The 27,053-nt window shown below is 35.6% G+C and overlaps 1 long non-coding RNA gene across 3 annotated transcripts in view; it reads left to right on the top strand.

The window, feature by feature from the left end:
* The window catches only part of LOC129471006 (uncharacterized), a 275,579-nt gene that overhangs the window by 19,774 nt on the left and 228,752 nt on the right, over positions 1–27,053 (top strand). For all 3 annotated transcript variants that reach the window (XR_008653465.2, XR_010116252.1, XR_010116257.1), the window contains exons 2-4: positions 9,108–9,177; positions 12,199–12,297; positions 12,716–12,804. This is a non-coding gene — a long non-coding RNA (uncharacterized lncRNA). The remainder of the gene's footprint in view (positions 1–9,107; positions 9,178–12,198; positions 12,298–12,715; positions 12,805–27,053) is intronic.

Below are 27,053 nucleotides of genomic sequence, written 5' to 3'. Positions count from 1 at the left end.
GTCTAAGTTTTTCTTATGTTATCTTGACAGAATAATCTAAAAATGAATGATATTACAAAGGAACATTGGATAACCATAATCACAATTGCAATACAACACTTTAAATACCTCTTTCAATATTCAATAGACAAAGCAAGGAAAAATAATGCTATAGAATATTTAATTGATGCTATTAATAATGCTCATTAACATTCATTGAATAGTGCTCATTAACATTGAGCTAATAGACAAAACCTGACAACAAAAGATTTGTGCATTATTTTTTTGCTTTCTATGTAATTAAGGTCTGCTCTTTTCTGTATTATTCCTTTTGTCACTTTCTGGAGTTTATTCTGATGTATATTCTCAATTCCTAATTTATATATTTCCTTAATTTCAATAATTTTTCTTGTTAAAAAATGGAATTTGCTTACTAGTGTTGGATAACGAACTGACTTAGCTACCTTGGAAAATAATTTGCCATATTGAATACTGTTTTAGCTGCACATATTTAAGACTCAGCGGTTCTACTTAATCCTAGGAATATGCTTCAGAGAATCCCATACAGGGAATACATACAATGATATATGCTCAAGGATGTTTATTGTAATTTTGTTTATAATAGGGAAAAGTGAGGAAAAAAACCCAAAGATACATCAAAAATGGCAAAATATATTGTATAATTATTACATATTACAAAACTACAAAGCAGTAAAAATTAATGACCTAGATTGTCATATGTAGTTTATAAACATGGATAAAAAGTAAGCAAAATGTTAGGTGAAAACAGGAAATTCCTGAAAGATGTACAGTATGGTAGGTTATGTGATTTATATACTTGTATACAATTATATATAATATATACATATCAAATATATGTCCTATATTTAATACATTATCTGCATGTGTGTGTTGGTGTGTGTATGGTCATACCTGTACAGTAAAACTATTAAAAATTGCTTTGGGTTAATATATGCAACATTTAGGATGGTTGTCATTTCGAAGTAAGAAATGAAGGAAAGGGATTGGGAACACTAGCAAAGGGGATTTAATACAAATCTGTAATGGTGTTTTATTTTTATTTTAAATAATCAAACTTTAAGAGGCAAAAATGTTAATAATTCACTAAATTGAACTGTAGAAACATGAATGTTTCTTATATCATTCTATTTATTTAGACTTAAAATAGTTCATAATTTTTTAAAAGAAGTAAACAAGGGATCATTGAACATCCCCTTATCCTCTCATATTCTCATTTTTTTGCACCAACCTACTATGTACCCTTGGTGTCACCTCCATTCTTCTTATTATTGTGTCTTCTCTCCCAAGTTAGACTGAAAACCCTCTGAGCTTAGGAACAATGTTAAAGAAGTTCTTTATCCTAAATGAAGTAATACAAAGTTTTGGGGGAAACAAAAATATTTTATTCTTAGTAGTCTTTTTTTTGTATTGTCCAACTTCTAAACCATTCCTCCTTATATAGCAGACAAAATAAATAATTTTACAAAGATATCACAATAATAAAGAACAGAGATAGATGAAAATATTTATTTTTGAGCCAAACGTATTTTGCATATAATTGGTACATAGTGTTTTTAGAATTGATTTTGTTTGTTTTTAAATAGAGAAAGAGGCTGTGCTGTATCACCTAGGCTGGTCTCAAACTCCTGGGTTCCAGCAATCCTCCTGCCCCAGACTCGTGAGTTGCTGGGACTACAGGCGCAATCTTCACTTGTGAATGTGTAGGATAGATGCCAAACACCTGTACAAAAGTGTAAAATTTAGTCTGTCTTGCAGATATTTCTGTTTATTTTAGTAAAGTATAGACATAATAAACGTCTATAAATATGAAATGCATTTAGAAACCAAAAAATAGATCATTCTCTTTGGGACCCTGGGAGACCTCTTAAGTAGATCTCATAGTAAGAATAAGGAAAAATACAAACTGAAGCCTTCATGAGAAGGCCATTAACAGTTTCCTAACAAAAAGAAACATTTTGGGAAATGTAAGCCATATGGAACAGAAATATTTTATCAAAGGCTATGAAACAGTTTCTCTTTCTTTGTTTGCGTTCTTTAATAGTGCTTCCTCTTGGAGTCAGGGAACCTCAGATAAACTTTGTTTCCATATTAAAGAGAAAATTTCTACTGATTTAAACTAGTCACTATTCCTCTGGGTATTGCTTTTTACTTCTCTTTTCCTGTAACTTTATGGTTTGCACCTCAAAGAATTTTCTGACAATACCTTTTGTTATGTTCCTTTTAGAATTATTAAACAAAACTCTTTTTCCCTTTCTCTCTCTTTAATCACTTTTCTTTGAGTTCTGAGCTTCACCCTCTCCTGCTTGGGACTTCCCAGAGCTTTAATGATTGTAAATCAAAGGATATTAGCTGTCCAGGAATAAAACTGTAAATGAGCTTTGAATCATAAGGGAACTGTGATTTTTTTTCTTTACTAGCAATAGAAGTTTTTTTTTTTTTTTTCAATGTTATGCCTTGAAATTGTCTAGTTGAGATATGCAAGGTAACTTTTAAAATGTGTCTCACCAATGGGAAAGTACCTTGATTGTAATGCTTGTCTGAGGTGTAAGCCTTATTTCTAAACCTCAAAAATGGAATTTAAAAAATATTCTGAAGCCTATATTTTCCTTTCAATAGTTTAGGAAAATATCTCTTTTAGAGGATCATTTATGCTGAACAGAGTATCAATGTAAATTCTAATACAGCAACTTTAACTTACTTGGAAAATATCTTTGAAACAATTGATTATTATCATACCTGAGAAATATCAAAAGTTTTAAAAATATTTTATTATTTGAGAAAAAAGTTCTGTCATCTGTGACAGTTGTGCAGTTCAACACAGTTTATAATGATTTTTAATTAGCAGAATTTTATATTTGAGAGTTATATCTGAGTGACAATGCAAAATGATACTTAACAAGACTTTCAGAAATAAACCAAGTGATTTTTAGGTACACATTAGGATATTTCCACTGTAACTGAAAACTCTGATGCAAATTGGCTTAAATGGTATTTTTTAATATAAAATATAAATCCAAAGGTAAACTCCAAGGGTGATATGAACTTATTTTGAAAATCCCCAAAATCTGGGTTCTTTAATATCCACTCAGTCAACATTAACTTCACCCTGCCCCATTTTCCCATGCTTGCAAGAGATGTTCTGTTTACATTTACTATGAGGAAGGTAGAGAAACTTCTCCTAAAGAAGTGTAAAATAGTGGTTCTCTTCACACTAATTGGGCTAGCTTAGGTCACATGCCCAAACTTGAGCCAGAAACTGTCACCAGAGACAGAGGTAAATACATTAGTGTAAAGTTAATGAAGCTTTAGGCCAGAACTTGCATGAACTTTTACTAAGACCTGGAGAGGGTTCCTTAACAATGTGCTCACATGTTCACATTTTATTTCTTTCTTTTTGATGAAAATTGCAAAATGAGTCATTTTAAACTTCAATTAGTTAAGATCTCTGTGTCTTTGAACTCTGACTTACCTTTTCTCACACTATTCTTCATTGCAGATGATGTTCAAGCAGCTTTGAATATTTTGGGAGCTCTTGCTAAGGAGAATTTTGTTTGGGTTTCTCTTAGTTTGGGATTAATGGGGCATATTTATGTGGTTTGCAGTCAACTTCCTCTTTAGTTGATACAGTGAAGTTTTTGCTAGACTTCTTCTGACTTACTGCCCATTTTGCATAGATTGAATTATGATATTAACATATTTTAACATGTTTGGCACTGGAAAGTTGTCATTAATGATGGAAAAAAAAGATTCAAAATATAAACATAAGAAACTATTCTGTGGAGTACTCTTCCACTATCAGATGAGTAAAATTGTGAGCTGAGGATTCAGTTCTCATCTATAACTTACTAAAATGGAAGATTTTTCTTATTTAGAATACATGTCATACCATAGAATATACAAGTATTATTGAGTTATACATTTTTCCCTTTTTACTGGGAATTACATGAAAAAGAATTTATTAGAATTCTTCTATTTGTAGGGCACAGGCCAGTAGCAGAAGTAAAAACAAGTTATTAGCAATAATAAAAACTAAAGTTGAATTTAACTTTACTAGATAAAAGGCTGAAGAATTTTTTTTATTCTGCTATAGGCATTGAATCTATAAAACTATAAGAAGTGGTGATCAAGGGCTATGCATTTTGAAAAGGAGGGAAAATGGGCCAGGCACTGTGGCTCACGCCTGTAATCCCAGCATTTTAGGGGGCTGAGGCAGGAGTATCACTTGAGCCCAGGAGTTTGAGACAAACCTGGGACACCTATAGAGAGACCCTGTCTCTACAAAATTTTTTCAAAATTAACCAGGCATAACAGTGTAAGTATAGTCCCAGCTACTCAAGAGGCTGAGGTGGGAAGATTGCTTGCACCCAAGGTGTTGAGGCTGCAGTGAGATATGATTGTACCACTGAACTCCAGCCCGGGAAACAGTGACCCTGTCTAAAAACCAACAATAAAAAAAAAGAAAGAAAGTAGGGAAAATGTGCTGTAGAAATGAACTTCTTATAGTTCATTAAAGTTATATTATTTTTCTAAATTCTGTTATATTTATAGTACCTTTAGTCAGCTTTAAAATTTTTAATTTGTTATTATTAATTTTATTTTCAATAAATATTTAGTTGTACCTAGTCACAGTTTGTATTGTTTTTTAAAAGAGAGATCCCCCACATTTTATAGGCTTTTGAGCACAAAAGAACCTTGCTCCACCCGAACAAGGGAACGAAATGCATAGGTAGACTACATAGACCAATCGGGATTCTTCTTTGGAAACAAAAATAGGATATATTACTGAACATAATTTGGGTTCTTCTGGAATGGGAGGAAATAGAGGCTGGGTGACCTAATAGGAGTTTTCAAGTCAGGATAAATGAAATAAAATAGATTCACATGAGTTAATTTACAGTTTTAAAAATACCAGTAAAGTATAAAGAAGAGAAGAATCTTCCGTGTGCGCAAAAGCAAAGAAGATCCTACATGTTTTATGGCCATATTTCTTCTTTTTTCCTCCAGACAAAAATATCCACTAATGAGAAATGTATAATACATAAGTCTGAGTTTATAAAATAACTAAATAAAGGGAAGCGTTAAGTCAATAATGTAAACATTCTGATTTTAAAAAGAATGCATATCAAGATAATTGATAGAGATCTGTTTTCTATATAAATCTTGTCTCAACAGAAAACATATGGATCACTGCAAATAGAATAATTCTTGATGTGTTTAGTGACATAGGCAAAAGGGAGACTATAAAAGCTACTAAAATAACCTGGAGTCAGCAGCAGCTGACCTGGTACCACCCTTAGACTTAAAGGAGCAAGAGATAGCATGGTTATTGGAACCCAGAGGAATAGAATGGGATTTGGGTGACGCCTATTCAAAGGATTAGCTAGTTTGACCTCATTTTGACAGGGAAGGAAGAAGCCAGGTAATATTCTGACCTTACTCTCTGCTCTTCTTTCTTTCTTTCTTCCTCCAAACTGCTATGTTTCTCCACTGATTGGACTCGACTGGAAGCCAGACGAGTGAGAAACCATGACTGTGTGATTCATACAGATGAACCTCCTGGGTTAGAAAGAAGGACAGATAATAGATATGGAGGAGCAAAATAGCACTAGATGCTAATGAATGAATGATACCCAAACAATTTTAATTTAACTATGTGAGTGAAACAGATTATTTGTGGTAAATAAAAGGTTAAATTCGTTGTGTACGTCAGTTGATTGGCTATCTAATGACATGGAAAATGGATAGTCACATATATTCAGCTGTTCATAAGACAGTTATTTTCTGAGTTGGGTCACCTGCTTCCAAGAAATATGTATCTTATTCAGATTTCTCTCATTCATTATTTCTGATGTTATTCCTTTTTTCCATCAACACTTTCAATATTATACTTAATTATATGTGAAGAATCTACACAGTTCATTTCACAATTGCATTCGTATCAAAAAAAGATACAAGAAAATTCTTTTTGAAGAGAAAAAGAATACTTCTGTTACTTCTTTAGCTCAGTTCCTTAAAGAGATATTAAAAGGAGTACACTATAATTTAAATTGAGTGATTATAAGGAATTTTTAATACAATTATTACATTCACTTGTGCTGTTAAAATAGAACACATTTTTAGAAAAATGTTTCATCTATTTATTTGATTCTTCCCAAATGAAAAGCTCAATCTATATCCTAAAGTGAGATTTCACATTTCCCCCAATAAGAGAAATGTACAATGAGCTTCAGTTCATTTTATCCAAAAATAATTAAGGAATTATAGATTCTAAGATAAATGAGATAAATGATATTCAGTCTAAAGAGTTTCATGTATATGTTAACTGCGTATGTGTGTGCATATGTGTGTGTGATATATAGCTACCACATATGTGATAGATACATGTGATATCACATATACCACACATGGGATATCTATACATACACATACACATATACATACACATCAAAGGTGGTGTAATCACACATTTAAAAAAATACAGTGGACTGCTTTCTGTGTTCCTTCGTGAGCACTCATTAGAAGAAAGCTTTTTCTTTTTTTACCTTTTAAAATAAAGAGGATTTTATTTTGTTGCTTTTGTTTTTAGTTGACACATCATAATTGTAGATATTTATGGGATACAGAGTGACATTGATACATGTATACAATGTGTAATGATCAGATCAGGGTCATTAGCATATCTATCACCTGGAACATTTATAATTTATTGGTGCTATAAACCCTCAATTTTTTTCTAGCTTTTTGAAAATATACACTAAATTATTGTTAACCATTTTCACCCTACAGTACCACAGAGCACTAGAACTTTTTCTTCCCATCTAAATATAACTTTGTTAGCCAACCTCTCCCTATCCTCCTCTTCTCCCTACCTTTCCCATTCTCTAATGACCACGATTGTACTTTCTACTTCTATGAACTCAAAAGTAGAGAGGAGTTCATTAAAATAAATCTTCAAGTTTCATAATGCTAAGTGAATAGATAGATAAAATCTTAAGTTGATAAGTCAATAAATAAAATTATAGGTTTAATATGTAAAGGCTTGGCAATAACTGGAGTACGAGTTAAAAGCTGGAGATACTTTGGTTTTGATCTTTTCTTGGCGGCAGGACAAACAGCAGTGTGGAGTGGTGGACTGAGGGGGATTGGAGAGGGATGGCAGACGCTTATTAGAAGAAAGCTTTTTCAAGAGAAAAAAAAACTGCCAATTTGTTTATTAATTTTCACTGGATTGCTTTTACAAATAGTTGTTTTCCTCCACCATTATTTCAGAAGGATTAAATTGTTTTAAGGATATTTTCATCTTCAGGCTTGAAAAAACTGTAGCAAACAAAATCAGCCTTTTTGGTCCCACATAAATAACTTCCCTCACTTTGTGCCACAGCTGAGTCTGGGATCATGTGGCTTCTTGTTTTGGGAATTTCCAGCAGTTTTGCCATTATTTAAAGGAATGAGGCACTGCTTGTTCATTTCTACCTTCATTCTTACTCCCTTTTCCCTTCTCTCTCTACTTTTATTTTAAACAAACATTTATTGAGCACTGACCCAGGAATGGCTCTGGTGATATGATTGTGACATTATATAGAAGATCTCTTACTTCAAAACATTTTTATGTCGTGAAGATATGGACAGGTACAGAGGCAGGATAATGGCGTGACAAATACTGTGGTACAGGAAATTCAGGGTGCTGGGTGTACACACAGCACGCTCCTAACCTAGATTTGGCTTCCTGGAAGAAGTGATATCCAAGATGAGATTTGAGTGATCAATAATAAGTAAGAATAAGTAAGAATCGTACAAAAAGAAACAGCTGACAGGTCAGGGAGGGAATTCCAGGCAGGGAGATCCATATGAACACTAGTGGAGGGGCAGGAAAAGAGAAATAACTTGAACTAGTTGAATGACATGTTTAATCTCCTCATTTCATTTTGCAGCGTCAAAGATAGCTCATATGATGCTTCTATTTCCTGGAAACAGGTTGTGCCACATCTCTTGAAGTCTGTTTCAGGATCTTTAAAGCATATGTTTTTTTCTGTCTAAAGAGTATCCCTTCACAAACTTTCAGTCTGCAGTAAGCCAGTTCTATATGTTTGGGGTGACTGATCATGGTTTGCCATTTTATAATTCTTAACACTCCTCCAAAATCCAGGGCAAAAGCATTGATTACTAAGTTAGTTCTCCTCTGAATGTTGATAACACCATCACTCTATATCTCTGCTTTTAGTAGTGGTGGGATGACATCTTCAAGTTTCAGCATCTCTTTTAGGTTTGGTGTTTCTAGCACGTGGTTTTCCTCCTAAGTAGATTCATATGAGCACTAACCCCCATGGGATATCATAAAGCAGTTGAATTTAAGAGAAAACTGTTTCCCAAAGAAAATACATGTTCAGATGGTATGTACTGTCCTTCAGCTATGTGGTTACTGTATAGATAATCTATCGAATTTTAGATAGCAGAAAATGTGTATATAACACTCAGAGACCTATTTTTAGTGATAACTGGGGTGTTGTCTTTGACATATTCCACTGCACGTTAACAACGTTTTCCTAAAAGTGAATTTCCCATATCAATTAGGTATTTTTACCATTCTTCAAAATTCTAACATCTATTATTAACAATTATTAGCACTTTCATTATGTCAGGCATTGCATCATCTAATTTAATTGTCAAAACCTTATGAAGTTATAATTATTATTTTATATTTGAGGAAACTCAGACCCAGGAGGTTAAGTACTTTGCCTGAAATCACAAACCTAGGCTGTAAATGCAAGTGGTTTGTCTCCAGAATCTGTACTTTTAACCAAGGACTCCCTGTATTACCTCTCAGAGGGGAAATAGGCAAAGTAAGTGATTCTGATGACAATCAAAATTGCAATCATGATACACATGAAAAAATTTTACATTGTGGTGACTGAGACTTGCTTATATGAAATTAAGCTTGATGAACAATTAAAACACTAATTTGCCTTTCCTGTGTGTATCAATATCATTTAATTGGAAACTTTCTTGTATTTTTGTGTTTTTTGTTACACTCAGCATTTATTCCTCTTTAAAGATGTTAAGTCTTTTATTTTTCTCTATTAATACAGCTGTGGGCATAGGTGACTCCACCTTTAAAGTACTCAGGAAGCTTGAGTGGCATCTAAATATAACCATCTGGTAAATGATTTTCTGGAATCCATTTATAGAATCAATTTAGAGCTGTGCACACTATAATTTTGAAGTGTTTTCATTCCAGGAAAATGATAATTTTATTTTGAATAGTTATGCATGAAATACTTCGTGATTGTACGGTTCCATCAGTAAATGTGCTGCTTCCATCTTGCCAACAGTAATCACAAATAAGGATGCCTATCATATTGGCTTTCTTATTACTCAATATTTATTATGAATATTGCTATTGATTTTGTTAATGCAGAAGCATTCTGCTTTTATATAATTTTTGAAATACATTCTGAAACATTGTTTAAAATATAAATAAGTAAAATTTACAAACACTTAGGTATTCCATTTTTTAGAGCAATATGTATTTACTGAGAGGACTTTATTTGTGGATAATGCATTCGATGCATTGTATATAATTAGAGCAAGGAAAATTAGTTCAAGCAAAAGTAGAAGCTTGACTTTATTATTCTCACATCTCATTTTTCATGGCTTTCAGAATGCCCCATCTGAAGCCAATCATTCATCTCATGCTAATTTTGGGATTCCAGCACTGTATCTATAAGGCTTAATCTCTTATTTGAGCAAGTTTCTTCTCTGTGCTCCAGTTAAAGCTTATGATTTTATCAATTAATTTTCATATTAGAAAATTTTCAAATAATATAAATTGCTAATGGTTTAATGAATTATCTGTCCTTACACATTGTATGAAAACTCTTCATTTTGAGGCCGGGCACGGTGGCTCACGCCTGTAATCCCAGCACTTTGGGAGGCCAAGGTGGGCGGATTACGAGGTCAGGAGATCAAGACCATCCTGCCTAACATGGTGAAACCCCATCTCTACTAAAAACATAACACACACACACACACACACACACACACACACAAATTAGCTGGGCACGGTGGCAGGCCCCTGTAGTCCCAGCTACTTGGGAGGCTGAGGCAGGAGAATGGCGTGAACCTGGAAGGCAGGGCTTGCAGTGAGCCGAGATCGCGCCACTGCACTCCAGCATGGGCGGCAGAGCAAGACTCCGTCTCAAAAAAAAAAAAAGAAAAAATCAAGAAAACGCTTCATTTTAATACAGGGCTGTTGGAAAGGGTAATACTTTAATCTTAAAAGACAAATATTTAAATGTGCTATACTGGCTCACATAAGAAGTATAGGAATGTAAGTTTTGACTCTAGGTGTTTTTATAGAATTATTTTTATATAGATATTTATTTATGGTTATATGATTATCCCTAAAGGAGGATATCATATAATCAAGAGCTTTGAGAAACATGTCAAACAGGGTTGGAACAAGGTTTAGGTTAGTGAGAAACTTGGCTGGGGCACTATATATATATATATATATATATACACATACACACACATATATGCATATATATACATATACGTATATATGTATATGTGTATATATGCATATATGTGTGTATGCATGTGTGTGCGTATGTGTATATACATATATGTATATATGCATATATGTGTGTATATATGCATAATATGCATATGTGTGTATATATGCATAATATGCATATGTGTTTACACATGATATCATATGTGTGTATATACGCATATGTATGCATATATGCCTGTATATACACGTATATATGCATATGTATGCATATATGCGTGTATATATGCATATATATGCATACATATGCGTATATATGCATATTTTCCCTGGCATGAGTGCATTTTATTTTATTTTTTATTTTTTTAATTTTAAATTTTTGTGGGTACATACTAGGCATATGTATTTATGGGTTACATGAGACATTTTGATAACTCATACAATGCATAATAATCACATCAGGGTAAATGGGATATTCATCATCTCAAGCATTTATCCTTTGTTTTACAAACAATTTGATATGGTTTGGCTGTGTGCCCACCCAAATCTCATTTTTAATTGTAGTTCCCATAATCCCCAAGTGTCATGGGAGGGACTAGGTGGAGATAATTGAATCATGGGGGTGGTTTACCTAATCCTGTTCTTGTGATAATGAGTTAGTTCTCAAAAGATCTGATGGTTTTATAAGGGGCTGCCTCCTTCGCTGGGCACTCATTCTCCTTCCTGCCACCCTGTGAAGAAGGATTGGTTTGCTTCCCTTTCTGCCATGGTTATAAGTTTCCTGAGGCCTCACCAGACAGGATGAACTGAGACAATTAAACTTCTTTCCTTTATTAATTACCCAGTCTCAGGTATGTCTTTATTTGCAGCATGAGAATAGACTAATACACAATCCAATTATATTCTTTTAGTTATTTTAAAAGGTAGAATAAATTCTTCTTCACTGTTGTCACTCTGTTGTGCTATCAAATCCTAGATCTTCTTCATTATGTCTAACTGTATCTTTGTACCCATTAAAGTATCCCCACTTCTCGACCCCACTACCCTTTTCAGCCTCTGGTAACCATCATTCTGTTCTCTCTTCCTGTGAGTTCACTTGTTTTAATTTTTAGTTCCCACAAATAAGTGAGAACATGTGATGTTTGTCTTTCTGTGCCTGGCTTATTTCACTTAACCTAGTGACCTCCAATTCAATATATATTGTTCAAATAACATAATTTCATTCTTTTTTTGTAGCCTATGTAGCACATTTCCTTTATCCATTGCTTTATTAGTAGACACACAGGTTGCTTCCAAATCTTGGCTATTGTGAACAGTGCTGCAATAAACATGGGAGTGCAGATATCTCTTTGATATACTGATTTCCTTTCTTTTGAGAAAAGAAGGAAATAAAAATAGAGCTACCATGTGATGCAGCAATCCCATGGTAGGTCTATTTTTAGTTTTTATGAGGAACCTCCAAACTGTTCTCCATAGTGGTTGTACTACTTTACATTCTTACCAACAGTGTATGAGGGTTCCCTTTTTCCCACATCCTCATCAGCATTTGTTATTGCCTGTGTTTTGGACAAAAACCATTTTAACTAGGGTGAGATGATATCTCGTTGTAGTGATTTTTTATCTATTTATTTATTTTTTGAGATGGACTCTCCCTCTGTGTCCAGGCTGGAGTGCAGCAGCGTTGTCCCGGCTCACTGCAGTCTTAACATTTCCTGGCTCAAGTGATTCTCCTGCTTCAGGTTCCCGAGTAGCTAGGACTACAGGTATGTACAGGTTAATTTTTGTAGTTTTTGTAGAGACAGGGTTTCATCATGTTGCCCAGGCTGTCTTGAACTCCTGAATTCAGGTGATCTACCTACCTTGGCTTCCCAAAGTGCTGGGATTACAGATAAGAGCCACAGCACCCAGCCTTCAAAGTGGTTTTGATTTGAATTTCTCTGATGATCAGTGATGTTGAATACCTTTTCATATACTTGTTTTGCACTTGTATGTCTTCTTTTGGGATATGTCTATACAGATATTTTGCCCATTTTTAAATTGGATTACTAGACTTTTTCCTACAGAGTTGTTTGAGCTTTTAATATATTCTGGTTATTAATCCATTGTAAGACAGATAGTTTGCAAATATTTTCTCTCATTTCATGGGCGGTTGTTTCACTTTGTTGATTTTTTTTCCTGTAGCTGTGCAGAAACTAAAACTTGATGTTGTGTCCGGAATTGGTGGGTTCTTGGTCTCACTGACTTGAAGAATGAAGCCGCGGACGCTCGCGGTGAGTGTTACAGTTCTAAAGGCGGCGTGTCCAGAGTTTGTTCCTTCTGATGTTTGGATGTGTTCGGAGTTTCTTCCTTCTGGTGGGTTCGTGGTCTCGCTGGCTCAGGAGTGAAGCTGCAGACCTTCGCAGTGAGTGTTACAGTTCTAAAGGCGGCGTGTCCGGAGTTTGTTCCTTCTGATGTTCGGATGTGTCCGGAGTTTCTTCCTTCTGGTGGGTTCATGGTCTCGCTGGCTCAGGAGTGAAGCTGCGGACCTTCGCAGTGAGTGTTACAGCTCTTAAGGCGGCACGTCTGGAGTTGTTTGTTCCTCCCAGTGGGCTCGTGGTCTCGCTGGCTTCAGGAGTGAAGCTGTAGACCTTCGCGGTGAGTGTTACAGCTCATAAAAGCAGTGTGGACCCAAAGAGTGAGCAGTAGCAAGATTTATTGCAAAGACCGAAAGAACAAAGCTTCCACAGTGTGGAAGGGGACCCCAGTGGGTTGCCACTGCTGGCTCGGGCAGCCTGCTTTTATTCTCTTATCTGGCCCCACCCACGTCCTGCTGATTGGTAGAGCCGAGTGGTCTGTTTTGAAAGGGTGCTGATTGGTGCGTTTACAATCCCTGAGCTAGACATAAAGGTCCTCCACGTCCCCATCAGATCAGTTAGATACAGAGTATGGACACAAAGGTTCTCCAAGGCCCCAGCAGAGCAGCTAGATACAGAGTGTCGATTGGTGCATCCACAAACCTCGAGCTAGACACAGGGTGCTGATTGGTGTGTTTACAATCCCTGAACTAGACATAAAGGTTCTCCACATCTCCACCAGACTCAGGGGCCCAGCTGGCTTCACCCAGTGGATCCTGCACCAGGGGCTGCAGGTGGAGCTGCCCGCCAGTCCCGCACTGTGTGCTCGCACTCCTCAGCCCTTGGGCGGTTGATCGGACTGGGTGCTGTGGAGCAGGGGGTGGTGCTCGTCAGGGAGGCTCGGGCCGCACCGGAGCCCATGGAGGGGGTGGGAGGCTCAGGCATGGCGAGCTGCAGGTCCCGAGCCCTGCCCCGCGGAAAGGCAGCTAACTAAGGTCTGGTGAGAAATCGAGTGCAGCGCCAGTGGGTCAGCACTGCTGGGGGACCCAGTACACCCTCCGCAGCCACTGGCCCGGGCACCAAGCCCCTCACGGCCCAGGGCTGGCAGGGCCAGCCAAGCCCATGCCCACCCGTAACTCCAGCTGGCCCACAAGCGTCGCGCGCAGCTCTGGTTCCCACTTGCGCCTCTCCCTCCACACTCCCTGCAAGCTGAGGGAGCCGGCTCCCGCCTTGGCCAGCCCAGAAAGGGGCTCCCACAGTGCAGCGGTGGGCTGAAGGGCTCCTCAAGTGCCGCCAAAGTGGGAGCCCAGGCAGAGGAGGTGCCGAGAGTGAGCGAGGGCTGTGAGGACTGCCAGCACACTGTCACCTCTCAATGTGATCCCATTTGTCCATTTCTGCTTTAGCTGCATGTGCTTGTTGGGTATTCCTCAAGAAATCTTTGCCAATTCAATGTCCTGGAGAGTTTCTCCAAAGTTTTCCTTTAGCAGTTTCATAGTTTGAGGTCTTATATTTAAGACTTTAATCTATTATGTTTGATTTTTGTATATGCTGAGAGATAGGAATCTAGTTTCATTCTTCTGCTTATGAATATTTAGTTTTCCAAGCACCATTTATTGTAGAAACTATCCTTCAGTGTATGCTCTTGGCACCTTTGTCAAAAATGAGTTCACAGTAGGAATATGGATTTGTTTCTGAGTTCTCTATTCTATTCCATTGGTCTATGTGTCTGTTTTTATGACAATACTATGATGTTTTGGTTACTATAACTGTGTAGTATAATTTGTAGTCAGGTGATGTGATTCATTAGTTTTTTTCTTTAGTTCAGGATAGCTCTGGCTGTTTTGGATATTTTATGGCTCCATATACATTTTAGGATTATGTGTTATATATTTTAATAGGTTACATTGAATCTGTAGATTGCTTTGGGTAGTATGTACATTTTAACAATATTGATGTGTCCAACCCATAGAAATGAAATCTCTCTCCAATTTTTTGTGTCCTCTTCAATTTCTTTCATCAATGTTTTATAATTTTCATTATATGGATCTTTCACTTCTTTTATTAATTCCTAGGTATTTTATGTTATTTGTAGCTATCGTAAATGAAATTACTTTTTAAATTGCTTTTTCAAATTGTTCACTGTTGGCACACAGGAATGCTACTGACTTTTGTACATTTACTTTGTAACCTGCAACTTTACTGAATTTGTTTGTCATTCTAATCGTTTTTTTTCTGGAGTCATTAGGTTTTTCCAAATATAAGATTATGTCCTCTATAAACAATGATAATTTGACTTCTTCATTTCACATCTGGATGCCCTTCATTTCTTTCTCTTGTCTGATTGTTCTTAGTTAGGACTCCCAAATTTTAAGGATATAGCAAAATACAGTGATCAATATAAAATATATTTCAATGAAATTTTAAAGAAATCAATATTAATGCAAGGACATCCATGATGAACCACATATCAAACATTTAAATGAAGAGCATTATTACTGAATTTTTATTTTGCTTCAGTCTCCACATGGCACTGATGTCAAGCACTCACTAGAGAGACTTACTGTCCTCAACATGTAAATACTTAAGTACTAATTATTAATTAGAAACCAAAAACAGAATACTCAAAATGAGTTAATTTTTTTCCATGAACTATTGTGCAATTAAAAATAGGATGAGTAAGTCTAGAGATGTAATCTACAGCATAAATGAGTACATTTAATAATAAATTGTATGGTAGAAGTTTGCTACGAGAGTAGATGCTTGATGCTTTCACCAAAATAATAAATGGTAAGTATGTTAGGACACAGATATGTTAGTTCAGCTGTAGTAATGATTTTATTGTGTACATGTGTGTATATCAAAGCATCATGGTATATACCATATACACTGTTTTGTTACAAATAAATTAATTAAAAACAAGCACATAAAATGAAAACACAGCAGTGCTTTTCTTGTCAAAATGGCAGATTAAGTAGAATTGTTCACCTCCTAGGGCTATGTTACGGCATTGGTGGAGCAGACCAATACAACAGGGCATTGTAGGAGGGTTATCAGAAGACAGTACTTATCTGGAAGGAGAAGACTGATCGAAATGTGCCACAAATATTAAAATAAGGTGGGAGAAGCAGATGTGAGGGTGCTGTAGGAGATCCTGGCAACCAGAAATTGGATTCAAAGTAAGCCACATGAAGAAAAGGGAAAAATCTAGATCAAGGAACCTCTATCCCCATATAGATGTGGAGTAAAAGGTAACCAGGCATTTATTCCAAGGTCTAAAACCCCAGGGAACTTTAAAAAACTCTGGCATTTTGAGGGGCTCAAAGCTTGATGGACTCATTTGCTCATCAATGAGAAGCTGTACTTCAATTCTCCTTAGGAAGACACATCTTCCAATAGTTAAGGGTCCAGATTCTGAAGCCAGAGTGCCTGGAGTGTAATGGGGCTTATGAAAAGAATAATACATTGACAATTCTAAAAAATATTCTCAATGATAAGTGTGCAATATAATCAATTCCTGTTATTTTTATACATATCCATTCAGAAATTAATTATTATTAAATGAGAAATAATCCTAATAGCATACCCATAGAGGAAGTACACTACTACCTTTCTAAAACAGCTCGAACAAACTTTTTCTGTAAAGGATCAAATGGTAAATATTTTTGTCTCTGTGGACCATAAGGTCTCTCTTGCAGTTATTCAACTTTGTCTATACTATCATAGGCAATACAAAAATGAACGGATGTGCTTTTATACAAATAAGTCTTTATTACAAAACAGAGAAAGGGCTAGATTTAGCTCTTGGACTGTAATTTGATCCTGCTGTTCTATAATAAACGAATTAAATTTTTAAGTATAAGAACAACAATAAGATAATCACTAGACACAGGAGGCATAGAAGACATTGTAAAGAACCCTCCCAGATACTCCTCTTCCAATGAAGGGTTTGTGGCCCCAGCAGCAGGGAGGGTCATTGTAAGATAAATTGCAGCTGTCAACCTCTTCTGCCACTGCCATAGCTGCAGAGAGTGTCCTGCTAAGTTTGTCGTCAAATGGTTTGTCTGCATCCAATGAAATCATAGTTTTTCCTCCATTATTCTCTTAACATGTTGAATTACACTGATTTTAAAAGTTAATTGGCCTTGAATATCTAAAGTAAATCCTGTTTTGTTGTCGTATATTATTTTTGGTATATTCTGCTGATCTAGTTGCTAATTTTTTAAATTTAGGGCTTTCATATCTATGTCCAGGAGAAGAATATATTAATTCTGTTTCACCTCATTTCCTGTTAGGATGTTGTACTGTTTAGAATTTGATCTTGGATGTCTGTTCTGCTTGATGTCTATTCCGTTATGAATATTTTTAAAAGTATTTGATCAATTCTTATCTCTGTATGTGTGGTGATTTTTGTTTGAATCTCATTGTTTGTGGAGACTTTTAGAAAAAAAATTGAAGCATTGGATAATATAATCTACTTCCATAAATTTCAAGGAAGCAGTTAGAGTACTGCCAGATTACTCTAATCTAACTGTGAACTGAGCTTCTTTAAAATGGGGTTTGGTTCTTCTGAGAACTGATCTAATTCTGTTTTATTTTTACCCCTAATGTAGAGCCCTTTTAAAGCTTGGTCTGTTCACTACAATCCCTCCTTATGGTTGGGCTTTAATTTTTCATTTCTGCTCTGTTGTTCCCATAAAATTGCTGAAAGCTCAGTACTGCTTTAGCTCAATTTCATACTCTCTCAATTACAACTTTAGAATTATGAATTCCTTGCAGAGAAAAACTAGTGCCAAATATCATGCTCACTTCTATGGACTTAATTTCCCTTTGAGATTTTGGCCCCTCAAGTCTTCACAATATTGGTAGCTTCACAATAAAATAGCTTTTTTCTGTTTTTTGTTTGTTTGTTTGTTTGTTTGTTTTTGTTTTCATTTTTGTTTTGAGACATGGTCCTGCTCTGTCACCCAGGCTGGAGTGCAGTGGTGCCATCTCAGTTCACTGCAAACTCTGTCTCCTAGGCTCAAGTGATCCTCCTGCATCAGCCTCACATGTAGCTGGGATTACAGGTGTACACCACTTTGCCTGGCTAATTTTTGTGGTTTTGTAGAAACAGGGTCTTGCCATGTTTCCCAGGCTGGTCTCGAACTCCTGGGCTCAAGCGAACCACCAGCCTTGGCCTTCCAAAGTGCTGGTATTATTTTCTGTGGTCACTGCAAGGTAAGGATCCAAATTTATTTTCTTCTAAAATAAAAACTAATAATCTCAGTACCACACTGTGCTAGTCTACCGTTTCTATGCTATTCTACAATTCTATCTCTATTCTGTATGAAACTGACATGTAAGGCCGGGCACGGTGGCTCACGCTTGTAATCCCAGCACTTTGGGAGGCCGAGGCGGGCGGATCACGAGGTCAGGAGATCGAGACCACGGTGAAACCCCGTCTCTACTAAAAATACAAAAAAATTAGCCGGGCGTGGTGGCGGGCGCCTGTAGTCCCAGCTACTCGGAGAGGCTGAGGCAGGAGAATGGCGTGAACCCAGGAGGCGGAGCTTGCAGTGAGCCGAGATTGTGCCACTGCACTCCAGCCTGGGCGACAGAGCGAGACTCCGTCTCAAAAAAAAAAAAAAAAAAAAAAAAAAAAAAGAAACTGACATGTAAATGATTCTGGGTTCACAAATTACTCTTTATTCTCTTGCTCTATTTTTCTATCTTTGGGCCAATACAACATTCTCTTAATTTTATAGGTAAGATGGAATATTTGTAGCATGCGTGTATCATTATGAGAAACATTAAATAGAAAGGAATATTTGATGATTTAGAAGAACAGGAGAGTATTCCAAGATTAATGCCTTTAAATAGGAGACAAGACAGGGAATCCAGTGCCAATTTTAACAGAATGAAAGGCTAAGTATGTGGGTACAGATACAGATTGCTTTATTTTCTGGTACATATATGGAAGGTTCTATTTTCTCAGTCAAAAGGAAGATAGTCAGATGTGAGGATGGGCAATGAGGTATGAATATTTGAAAAAACAGAAGGAGATAGAAAATTTTGGTGTGGAAAATGGGGTTGTATGGGATTATGACAATGTAATAGGCATCTCGATCTCTCAAGCCTCAATTAAAATGAGTGCCATAACTTTGGAGACAGATTAGTCAGCATAGCTTTTCTCTAGCCACTGTCAGATGCTCAGCTGTGGCATAGTGCAGGTGGAGAATTAATCAGGGATATGGTGGTAACAAAGATGATACAAACGAAAGTCATCAGATGGGAATAAGGATGAGAAGTGTTCTGAGAAATGGGTTTCTTGGGATAAAAAGAGATGTTACAAAATAGCCTAATTTAAAAGGTAGATAAATATGAGAATATGATAAACACAAGCTAATCCTTTGCCCACAGACACACAGCACATACACAAGGTAATTAGAAATTCCAAGAAAAACCAAATCCAACATAAGAAAACCATGTTATAAATATGGAGCAAATTAAGGTGTTTGATGGTTTTGAACAATTGATGGAATTATACAAATGAGGGTGTTAGTAATCTTGATACTAGGCATATGGCCCTTAGAATATCCCAATATTGTGATATGGGAATATCAACACATCATCTGACTTTTTAGTAAACCATAGCTGCATGCTTTTACCTATATACTGTTATTAATCATTGTTCAATTTTAAGAATCAAGAGGGAAAACAGAAGACTTCATTGCGATTTTCTATTTGAATATATATGTAATATCTTAATATGAAATTATTGAATGAAGTTTCAAGGTGGAAGGGAAGAAGAAAGGGCTGAGTAAGTGTTCTGAGAGAAGAGTCTTTCTCAATAAATATAAATGTATTATTTAGTGTTTAGAAGGTAACAAATCGTGTAAATAGATGTTACCTAGTGGGCGTGTTAGAGCTGGCCTCTACTGGATCAGTAGAAATTATTGCTAAATTTTTAGAGATTTTTCTAGCCAATCGTCTGGTACTTTGAAATTGGCTATGATGGGAGTATTCACACTGTAGAAATTGGCAAATGCTACAAATGAGGGCCTTTTTCTTCATCACTGAGCTTATTGTTAAACATTTACTAGCACTTTACTGATTATAGTCAGGAACAATTTTAGACGTGGAAGCAAGTGAATTAGATTTTTTAAGTAAGCTGAATCTCCCACTTTCAATTCTTATAAAAGAATAATTAGATATTGCTTAAAATTGGTAAATCAAGAAATACAACCTTAAGCCATTTGTCAACAGCAAAAAAAAAAAAAAAAAGACAAATATTTAAAAGAAGTTGATTCAACAAATTATAATTGAGGTTAGGAAGATTGGGGTGGAAGATTATTTTTTCATAAAAATTTTTTCTATTCTGTATGACAGTGTGGATGCTTTGATATTAGCAGGCCAAAACACACGCAGCAAGGAAATTATAACCTTTCTAAAGGTATGCTTCTTTAGAGGGACAACTAGATTTTAATGCTGCAGCTGAAATTTCCTTTCAAAGAGTGTAAGATGTTTACTTCACAAATTACCTGACCCCTTTCTGTTATTTTCGTTTTTATCATTAGAAAACTGTGGAATCTGTTTCTTACTGGCACTTTCCAGGAAAAAAAACAAAAAAAATTTGCATAGATTTCTCATTTTCTTGTTGGTTTCTCATATAGGTTTCAGTGTGAATTTGAGAACACAGCAGAGTTTTAAAGATAAATTCTTGGTGGGGAAACAAAGAATTTGGTTTAGCTATGAGTCATCTTGTATCCCAATTATATGAAAAGGGGAAAATATATTTTGGAGGATATCTTTCACGCATACAAAAAACTTGTATTGTGCAATCATTTTTGCTTATGAATGTGACTTAGAAGAAATGTCAGTACCTGAAAAAGAAATAATTGTGGTGAATAATTTTTTGGTGTGAGGGGACAGGGTCTGACTCTTGCCCAGGCTAGAGCTCAGTGACACAGTCACAGTTCACTGCAGCCTTGGCCACCACGCCTGGCTAATTTTTGTAGAGACGGGGTTTTACCATGTTTGCTAGGCTGGTTTCAAACTCCTGGACTCAAGCAATCTTCCCACCTCAGCCTCCCAAAGCACTGGGATTATAGGTGTGAGCTACCACACCCAGCCCGGGAATATTTTTAAGTTGACTTAAAACTTTACCTTTTGGTGAGAGAAAGCATTTACATTTAAATATACATTGTTAAAATTTTGAAACTTACCTATTTCCCTAAAAGGAAATAAAAGTATCTTAACTTATTTTTCAAATTCATGTCACAAGAAAATAATTTAGTAAACAGAAATCTGTCATATTCACTGGAAAAATTAGGTCTTATATTTAGTTGTCAAAATAAATAAGTGGAAACTCTAAAGCAAGGTTAAATTTTACCTTTCCTTGGTGTACAATAACATAGCTAATATTTATAGAACAGGACTATGGTGGAGGCATTATTTATCAATTTTTAGAGTTTAAAATACAACTGTATAACTGAATAAGAGCATATTTAAGAGAGGAAGCTTCTTAGTCATAATTTAATTGCTTTCCTCCAATTTAGATGTAATACAATTGACATAAACATACACCTGCAATGTGTGATAAGTTTTGTGTTGTGGTTCTATTGAAGCAGAGGAATAGCTAACACAGGCTGAAGTGGTTTAGTAAAAAAAATAAAAACAAAAAAAACTTTAAAATACGCTGGCTCTTGCAGTCATTCAAGTAAACAATGAAAGAAATACATTCTGAACAGAAGAAATAGTACATTGATATTTACTGAGGTAAAAGGGTCTGTACCACATATGTAGCTAATAACAGAATCCGAAAGTCAACTGGCTTTAATCATGAGTCCTTATTTTATGTCACCTAACAGAAAGTAAAAAAAATATACAGTGGCCTACCAGTTGTAGATTGGTCTCTGGCTCTGTTTCTTGACTCTACATAGCTCTGGTTTCTTTCTTGAACAAACAAAATGGCTACCAATAGCAGCTGGACAATGTGTTTATATGTTGAAATCTAATAAAAAAGAAAGAATACCTCTCACACAATATTGGAATGTAAATCTGTATTAGGTCATTCTTTCAATGAATACAAAGAAATAACTGAAAAGATAATTTATAAAGAAAAGAGGTTTAATTGGCTAATGGTTTTGAAGGTACAGATATCATAGCAGCATTAATTTATAAAGAAAAGAGGTTTAATTGGCTTATGGTTTTGAAGGTACAGATATCATAGCAGCATCTGTTGCTGGGGAGGACTCAGGAAGCTTCCATTCATGAGAGAAAGCAGAGGAGGAGCAGGCACATCACTTGGCAAGAATGAAAACAAGAGAGAGAGGTGGGGGGAGATGCCACACACTTTTAAATGACCAGATATCGTGAGAACTCACTATTACAAAGATGGCACCAAGCCATGAGGGATCTGCTTCCATGATCCAAACACCTGCCCTTAGGTCCCAACTCCAGCAGTGGGGTTTACAACTCAACATGAGATTTGGGCAGGGACAAATATCTGAACTTTATCAAAATTCTTGAGACTGATTGGGTCAATTTAGGCCATGTGTTTCAATCCGAATGCAACTCAATTGCCAGACAAATGTTTGAGTTACTTGGTTCTAGCTTGAGATCCATTGCCTTTGGCAAGGGAGTTCGAGTTTATCATCACTGACTAAGACAAATAAGTGTCACCTTGAATCTAGCACGGGGATTGGCTCCCATGAATCAGAAATTTAATGGAAAAGGTGCAAAACCTATTATAGCTGGTACTGTCAGTAGTTTCTACACATAGGTACTGCACTTCCTATTCCTCTTATTCTGTTTTATTTTGTTTTTACATCGCTATTTATGAAAAGTTATATATTATTTTATTTTTCTATTTTGTTTTTCTACAATGCAATGTAAACTCAACAAAAACGGATATTTTTGAAATCTTTTCTGACGATAAATCCCTAATTGATAGTCAATAAAATGTACTTTTAAAAAAAATTTCAAGTTTTATTTTAGATTCAGAGGGTACATGTTTTCGTTTGTTACATGAGTATATTGCATGATGTTGAGATTTGGCGTAAAATTGAGCATGTCACCCAGGAAGTGAGCATAGTACCTATCAGTTTGTTTTTCAGTCCTTGCCCTCCCCCATTTTCCCGCTTCTAGTAGTCTTCAGTGTCTATTGTTGCCATCTTTATGTCTGTGAATAACCAATGTTTAGCTCCCACTTATAAGTGAGAATAAAGGGTATTTGGTTTTCTCTTCCTACATTAATTCAATTAAAATAATGTCTGCCAGCTACATCCATGTTGCTGCAAAGGGCATGATTTTGTTCTTTTTAATTTTATTTATTTATTTTTTGAGATGGAGTCTTGCTCTGTCACCCAGGCTGGAGTGCAGTGGCGTGATCTCAGCTCACTGCAAGCTCCACCTCCTGGGTTCATGCCATTCTCCTGCCTCATCCTCCCGAGTAGCTGGGACTACAGAAACCTGCCACCACGCCCAGCTAATTTTTAGTATTTTTAGTAGAGATGGGGTTTCACTGTGTTAGCCAGGATGGTCTCGATCTCCTGACCTTGTGATCCGCCCGCCTCGGCCTCCCAAAGTGCTGAGATTACAGGCGTGAGCCACCATGCCCTTCCCAATTTTGTTCTTTTATATGGCTGCATAGTATTCCATGGTGTATATGTACCACATTTTATTTATCCAATCCTCCATTGATGGGCACTTAGGTAAATTCCGTGTCTTTGCTATTGTGAATGGTGCTATGATGAAATATGAGTGCATGTGTCTTTTTGGTATAATAATAATAACCACCTGACTGTTGGGAGATGATATCTCATTGTGCTTTTGATTTGCTTTTATCTGATGATTAGTGATATAGAGTATGTTTCATATGTTTGTTGGCCACTTGTATGTCTTCTTTTGTGAAGAATCTATTCATATATTTAGCCCACTTTTTAATGGAGTTATTTGGTTTTGGTTGTTCATTTGCTTAAGTTCCTTATGGATTCTGGATATTAGATCTTTGTTGGATGAATAGTTTGTGAATATATTCCCCTATTCTGTAGGTTGTCTGTTTACTCTGTTGATTGTTAATGTGCAGAAGCGCTTTAGTTTAATTAGGTTCCACTCATTAATTGTTTTGTTGCAATTGCTTTTAAGGACTTGGTCATAAATTCTTTTCCAAGGCCAATGTCTAAATGGTGTTTTCCAGATTTTCTTCTAGGATTCTTATAGTTTTAGGTCTCATATTTAAATATTTAATCCATCCTGGGTTAATTTTTGTGTATAGTAAAAGATAAGAGTCCAGTTTCATTCTTCTGTGTATGGCTAGCCAGGTATCCCAGCAACATTTATTGAATAAAGAGTCCTTTCCCCAGTGCAAAAAGAGCACATCTGGAGGCATCACATTACCCAACTTCAAAATACTTTATATGGCTACAGTAACCAAAACAGCATGGGACTGGTACAATAGCAGACACACAGACCAACAGAACAGAACAAGGAACCGAGAAATGAATCTGCACACCAGTAGCCATCTGATCTTTGACAAAATTGACAATAAATATTCCTTGAATAAAGAAAATAATAATTGCAAGTAGAAGGGAAAAGACTAAGGTTGCTTTCACAACATAAATGTCTATGTGAATTTTGTGATTGCCAAAGATTTAGAAATTTAAGATAAGAGTAAGTTTGAGACAAATATGATACAGTTAAGGTGGAGCATGTTAAGAGTTACCAACTGTCTCAGTTTCCTGGACCTGAAGGGTTTCCCAGAATGCAGGAATTTCAGTGACTAAACTGAAGCAGTTCCTGGACAACTGGGATAGTAGGTGCCCCTGACATAGAGATGCCTGAGAGAAATATGCCAGAGAGTCAATAGGTTACTGAGTTGTAGAGTTTAGAAGAAAGACCTGCGTTATAGAAATATATTTGTTGATTCATCAACATTAGGTATTATGTGATTTTATAAGGGTAGATGAGTTTTCTAAAGACCGTGTCAATGTAAAAAATATATGTATATATTCAATGTTCAGAGTGTAGGCTTAAGGCTTGCTGTGCATTTTGCTTTTCAGGCGAGATGTGAGTTCCAGAAGAATCTTCTGAAGATTCCATAGGTCTGGTTCTGTCCTTGGTTTATGCATTAGAGTTAATCAAAGGGTATGAAATTTCTACTCTTTCAAGCTCAGCTAACTAAGAAAGATTCCAGGCATGTGCCTCAGTATAAAAGGGAATAAAATATCATGGAGAAAGCATTGTGGAACCTAAAATAATTACCTAATAAGCAAATTTGTTTTTTTTTTTGGAAAGATGAGCAAACTTTTCAGAGTAAAGAAATTCTAACTTGCTCTTATTTTAAAACTCAAAGGAAACCACATGAAAAGTATTGTTTTCTCTGCTTTGTTGGTAGCAGAGCTGATTGTACTGATTCCTAGGTCTGTAAGTTACATTGTAGGCTTGCAAATGATAACAAATATTAAATAATAATAGAGAATGAGATATTGAAGTTTATGAGATATTAGCAGTGACACTGAAAGGCTAATGGATATATGGATCTTAAGTACATCTCATGAAATGTAGTCTAGGCTGTTGGGAAGCATTAGTGGAAACTTACATTCTGAAACTTTGTCCTTGTCTACCTTTAAGCATTTCTGAAAATTACCTCATAAATCTTTTATTCATTTTCTATAATCCTGTTGGGCGTTGCTCTCTCTTTAAATATGTCAGATCTGGCATTTTTCAGGTATACATATTTTCTTCCAGTTCTGGCACTAGAGGATTTTAACCACCAATAGAATTTATGAGAGTTGGGAGAGTAATTTTAAAAACTCCATGGAATTTCTTTCTGATCCATAGAAGGAGCAGAAACACTTATTCTAACCTGTGCCATCCAACTTGGCAGCTGCTAGCTACAGGTGGCTATTGAGCACAGGAAGTGTAGCTAATTCTAATTGAAATGGGCTCTAAGTGTGCAATACACTCTGGATTTTGAAGACTTCGTATGAAACAAAGAATATAAGATACTTTATCATTAGTTTTATTTAATAATGATTTAAATCAATACAATAAATTTATTTGATGAATTAGATAAATGTATAACATGCTTATTAAATATGATTAAATATCAAAATAATATTTTTGATATTATTTTTTGATTTTTGATTGGTTGTATTCAATAAAATAGAATATTAAAATGAATTTCACCTGTTTATTTTTGCTTTTGTAATGTGGCCACTAGAAAATTAAAAATGTACATATATATGGGTTGCATTTGTGGCTCACATTTAATTTCTATTGGGTGATGTTGTTCTACACTTTACTTCTTAATCTCTTCCCATTCAAATACAAGTGCAAAATGAGAGAACACATGGTATGAGCATGTGTGTGTGTGCGTGTGTATGTTGATGGGGTAGTTGGAGTTGTTAACAAGTTTGTAATGTTGTTTCTCTCAACTATCTCTATATAGTTCTTGTCTGACCCTAAATGTAAAATTCTAAATGCCAGTGACATAGCCTGACAATGCCTTTTTGTCTCTTTATACATATAAAACAAATATTAAATGAGGACTTTATGGACTGGGTCTACTATTTCATCCGTAAACAGAGAAAATATTTTGTAGAGGTATAGGTTAAATCTAGGGATACTTCCCCCTAATCTTTTTCAAGCACTCTCTTGCGAAGAAGACATACTTTAAAGCATGCATTACAGGTATTACAGGTATTATTTTATGACAGCTTGCAACTGTTGATACCTTTTTTACTTATAAGCTTGTGAACCCTGAGATAATGCTGAAATTCTTTAAAAATATATTATTACAGTATTCAAGTTTAGCAATGTTATATTTGCTGAATTTCATATGTAATTCTGAATTATAAATCATAAGTGAAAACTGTCCTCAGTTGTATAATGATAACGCATATTCACATTTTCTTTCCATGAAAGGAATTATTTGAAACTACTTATTAAATGCTATTGTGTGCAAAGTATTTTTCTAAATCCTTACAACAAATCTATGAGTTGGTCACTATAAATACTCCTTTTCATAGATCAGGCAATGGATACACTGAGAAATTAACTTACTTGAACGAAGTCACCCAAATAGTCAAAAAGCAGATTCGGCCCTCGCAGTCTGGTTCCAGAGTCACAACCTAATCATCATGAGATACTGTTTCTCTTGATGCTATTTTAATCACCTTTCATATTTCAACTATTTTGCCATA

Source organism: Symphalangus syndactylus, chromosome 2 (genome assembly GCF_028878055.3).
Source record: "Symphalangus syndactylus isolate Jambi chromosome 2, NHGRI_mSymSyn1-v2.1_pri, whole genome shotgun sequence".
Lineage (NCBI taxonomy): Eukaryota > Metazoa > Chordata > Mammalia > Primates > Hylobatidae > Symphalangus > Symphalangus syndactylus.
This window is presented reverse-complemented; position numbering and strand designations above follow the sequence as displayed.